The sequence below is a fragment of the Tupaia chinensis genome, unplaced genomic scaffold (assembly GCF_000334495.1).
Source record: "Tupaia chinensis unplaced genomic scaffold, TupChi_1.0 Scaffold000627_1, whole genome shotgun sequence".
In the NCBI taxonomy this organism is placed as follows: domain Eukaryota; kingdom Metazoa; phylum Chordata; class Mammalia; order Scandentia; family Tupaiidae; genus Tupaia; species Tupaia belangeri.
Genome location: NW_006160147.1, coordinates 1,778,318 through 1,783,618, shown reverse-complemented (window position 1 = coordinate 1,783,618; position 5,301 = coordinate 1,778,318).

Sequence of the window (5,301 nt, the reverse complement as noted above, 5' to 3'; positions counted from 1 at the left end):
TAAAAAAAAGATAGGTAAAATATTTAAAATATTTTTTCTAAAGAAACAGAGTTAACAAGAGTTAATAAGAGAGAAAGAAACAGCCAGACAGAATAGAAGGGGAAAAATGGAAACAGACAGAAGCTGAAGGTTTTCTTTGAGGGTACTTGCTGTCCCAATAAATGTGCACTTTTGATGCCTGTAAGGACAAGGAACTAGAAAATGAAGAATGTGGGAAATATTCCCCTCCATAAGGACCACAAAGGACTACCTCTGGAGTAAAGCGGAACCAAAACTGAACTGATGGGAAACAGCCTGGCGAAGTTCTCACCACTCCCTCAGTACTTGGAACTTGATTTAGAGTAGATTCAGAGCAACGCTGTCCACAGGTGTTTGGAAAAGGCAAAACCAAACCAGAATAAGACAAAACAAACAAACAATATTGCTTTTCTGGAGGAAGACAACCTCATCTCCTGAATTTCAAATTATTTCACCAAATGATTTAATTCTGATGAATAACAAACAAACAAACAAAACCTCTAAATATTCCAGGAAATATACAGCATGAGTAAAAATCTATAGGCACAACAGATAAGAGAAACTAAACTGCAAAAACCAGATTTTGCAATTATTAGACACAGTATTAAACAACTACGACTATTGGGTAGGTATGAGAAGTTTTCCAAAAAGTTCATGCAAAATGTGTATTATGAAAAACTCTTGCATGAATGTCAACATTAAAAAATTTTTAAATTTATTATTAGTTCTCAATTTGCTACAGGGCACAAGCACTCACCAGAGAGAGAGAAAGAGAGGGAGAGAGACAGAGAGTAAGAAAGTGAGAAAGTAAGCCGCCAGGTTCAGGACTTGAACCACTGTTGGCCATGTAGGAGTCCAGCACCTTAACCACCACCCCCACTTCGGTCCCTCAAATTTTTTTTGCACCAGAATAAACTCATACTATAACTTCATTTTTTTTCAGAGATATTTTTGTTATAGGACATGTGCACTCACTTCGGTCCCTCAAATTTTTTTTGCACCAGAATAAACTCATACTATAACTTCATTTTTTTTCAGAGATATTTTTGTTATAGGACATGTGCACTCACCAGAGAAAGAGAGAGAGACAGAGAGACAGAAAGCAAGAAATCACCCTCCAGGGTGGATGGTCACACTGCATCCCTTCTCTGTTCTCCTCTCAGGATTTGGGGCCCTCACACACATGCACCTAGTGTGAGTTTTAAGCCACCAGGTCCAGGACTTGAGCTGTGGTCAACTATATAGGAGTCCAGTGATGTAACCATTTTTTTTAATGAACTTTTGAATATACATTTACATGTACACTCAAAGATACACATATACAAATCTGACCTACTTAGATGTAAAATTAAACTTCCAGCACACCCACACATATAGAAAATATTAGAAAGGTGATTCCAAACACCTCTCCCCCGCACCATGGCCCTCAACTAATTTTTCAGCACTCCCCATGGAAGGCAACAGAGAACCCTTGCAATTTGAGTGTGACACCTTAGGGTTTTTCTAGAGAAAACAGTAACAACAGCAATTACAACTAGTATGTTTAGAGAAATAAAAGCCGTGCTTGAAAATATCCATATCTAATAAAAAGCTATGACAATTGCTTTAGATTTGGAAAAAAATCAAACTTGTAAAAATAATAAATTCTTTCTTTTTTCCTTAGAGTGCATACGCTCATCCAAGAGAGACAGAGACTGAGAGGGAAAGTGAGAAATCACTCCCTGGGGGGATGGCCATGCCTCAATCCCTTCTCCTCCCTTCTCCTCCTTGGATCTTGGGCATGCAAGTACACATACCTGGTGTGAGTTTCAAGCCACTGGGCCCAGGACTCAAACCATGGTCAGCCATGTGGGAGTCCAGCAACGTAACCACTGCACCACCTGCGGGCCCCTAAATAACAAATTCTTTTTTAATAAAACATTTATTTATCTAATTTCATTTGTTATTTTTATTTTTTTTGATTTGACCAGAGAGAGACAGAGACAGAGAGAAAGGGAAGGTGATAAAGCAAGCCACCATGTTCAGGACTTAAACCATAGTCAGCCATGTGGGAATCCAGTGCCTTTAACTGCCACGCCACCTGCCTGCACCCCCAAATAATAAATTCTTAATTAAAATAAAAGCTCAAAGGGTGCATCTGGTTATACTTAATAAACTGGAAGATAGAAGAAATTATTCAAAATTTAACACAGAGGAACAATTAAGATGAAAACTATAAAAGAAACATTAAAAGCTATAGAAGACACAGAGAGAAGAACCAATGTATGTTTAATTGGAGTCCCAGAAACAGAGAAGAAATAAATTGTGTCAGAAGGCAATATGTAAACAGATAACAGCTGATAATGTTCCAGAAATTATATAAAACAACAAATCTTTAAGAAAGGCTTTAGAAGACAAATTAAGATAAATTTACATTTAAATTCTTAATTTTCACAAGTCAGTAAGACAAATTAATCTTAAGCAAGATAAACAGATATTCCAGCCCAGAACTATTGTTGTGAAATTTTAGTAAGCCAAAACACACTCACAAAAATATGAAAGACAGATTATCTTAAATAGTTTTCAATATGTTGAAAGGAAATAACTGCCCATCTAACGTGTTTTTCTCGGTGAAAATACATTTTAATAATGAGGGTGAGATACAGATCCTTTCAGATGATCAAAATAAAGTAAAAAACAACAACAACAAAAATGAGTTTGCTTCCAGCTGACTCTTATTAAAGGAAATTCTTTGGGCAGATGGAAAATCATCCCAGATGGAAGGTCTGAGAGGCAAGAGATAATACAGAGCAAAAAAGAAAAGAAAGGAAACTGTAGAGAGATCTAAATGAATACTGACTACATAAAATAGTAGTAATAATGTCTTATGAGGTATAGAAATGAAAAATTATAGTGAGTTTCTCTAGCTTATAACATCCAAATGGAGATCTCTGGTGTTTTCTCCCAAACCTAATTCCATCAAAGTCTTCTTCATCTAAATAACTGGCTTCGTCAGTCACCCAAGTCTTGGAATGCTCTTCATTCTTCTCTCACTTCTCACATTAGCAAACCCTGTGAGGTCCACCCAGTGGTGTGCTGAAGCTGGCCTGTGCTGACTCGCAAGAGTTAAACTTTTAGAAATCTTGCAAGCTAGTTCTTGTCCTGTTGGAAGCTTAAAATCAGAGATATTTCGAGTTTTTCCATGATAGACATTGGCCTCTTCCTCTGTCCATAAGAGTTGGTTATTTAACTTTTACTCATATGCTACTGGGTTTACCTAAAAATATGTCTAGAATTGGTGACTTCTCACTACCTTCGCATCCACCCCTCTGGTGCCAGGTTCCATCATTCCCTTGCCCAGATTATTGCGATAGTCTCTCTCTCTCTCTCTTTTTTAAAATAATTAATTAATTAATCTATTTATGTGTTGTGATTTTTTGGGGCAGCCATATCTAGGACCTGAACCGCCGTCAGCCATGTGGGAGTCCAGCTCAGCTGCTACATCACCTGCTGGTACTGCAACAGTCTCTTAAAGAGTCTTCCTGCTTCCTCCCTTGTGTCTTGCTTCTCTTCAGTCCCTTCTCAACACAGCAGCAAGAACAATCCTGTCACTCCAGTGGCTTCCAGTCTCAGAATAGAGTCAAAAGCCCTAGGTCCTTTGGTCTCCTCTTCCCTGTTACTGAAGGCCCTAGGTCCTTTGGTCTCCTCTTCCCTGTTCCTCTTCCCTCTGACTCTAATCCTACTACTCAGCCCTTCCTCTGCCCAGCCCCTCACCCTCCCTTACTGTCTCTAAGCCACTCCAGTACCATCCTTTAGGCCTCAAGGCCTTTGTAGTTTCCTTTTTTCTGGACATTTTTCCTAAAGATATTGACATGGACCCTTTCCTCTGCCCCACTTTGAAGTCTTTATCACATTTTATGGTCTCCATGAAGCTGACTCTGGCCACCCTATATGAAATTGCAGTACTAGCACTAAATGTCTTCACCCCCACCTTTTCACTCTAGCTCTCCTTAGTGACTATTAATAATATGCAATGAATTATTTTGTTGTTGCCTGAGGGCATATGTACTGTCAAAGACTGAGAGAAAGTACCCCCGCACTGAGCATGCTCAATGATCTTTCTTCCTCCATTTCTCCGTTCCATCGGGATTTGGGGCCTGCGTGCACAGGTACCCAGTGTACCCTTCCAGCTGCCAGAACTGGGCCTTGCACTGTGGTTGGCCATGTAGGATTCAGCTTTTCAGGTACAACAGCGCTTACCTACTGTGCTATGAGGCCAACCCAACATACCATAGACTGTATTGATCTGTCTTTATGTCATGTCTTTCCAGTTCGGTTATAAACCCAGTGAGAGTGGAGATTCTTCGGTTTGTATGTTTATTTTACGGCAGTATATCCCATATTCTCTGAACTAAGTCTGACATATAGGCGCTCAATAAGCCCATCCTCGTGTTGTCTGATTTGACCTCCCTGGGGCATTTGGATTTTTAATTTTGGTTGGGGAGGGTGGGTGCTCTCCCAGTTCTTCTAGCATCTTGCAGGCCACATGTGGGCCCAAGTCTGCAAACTGGCAGCCCGAAGTGAAGTCCAGCCCAAGAATGTGTTTTGTTAAGCCCACTAGATATTTTAAAAGAAATTAAATTGTCAACATTAAAAAATTGAAGATTTCATATTTTAAAAATCCAGATTTCCAGCCCTTCTGGAAAAATCCAAAGATCTTGCAATCCCAAGGCTGCATTCCCACCTGGCAACAATCCGCGGGCACTGATGAGTGCCTGCCCTCCTGCCCCACCCGCTCCCTGCTCGCGCAGGCTTCACCCATTCACGTCTGGGACTTGCCGAATCACCTGGGCCTGTTTGTGTCTGTCCAGTGCGGGAGATTGGTAACCAGACCTCTGCATATCGGGTCCTCAGCTGTACAGAGAGAAGTAACAGCACCGACTTCGGGGTGGTTTGAGGCCTGATGAGATGACAGTTGGGAAGGGACTGCACTAGCTGCATAGCCTGTGTCAGGCCCAAGGCAGCAGCCATTCCCAGGAACGCTGCAGCCGGGCTGCGGCTGTGTCTCTGTCCAGGCCCGCCCTGCAGGAGGATCCCACCCAAACATTCCATGCAGTATCTTCCAGCTTCTCCAGTTACATCTGGCTCCCATGCAGTCAGCGACCTGCTGGACCCCACTCTGTCCTCAGTCTAACCAAGGAGGATCCCACCCTATGCGCCCCAGGCATGCCTGGTTGACCAGCAGGGCAGTCGTGGCAGCAGTCCTGGGGCCCGCCCCCGGGCGGGGGCTGGGGGCACGGGGGC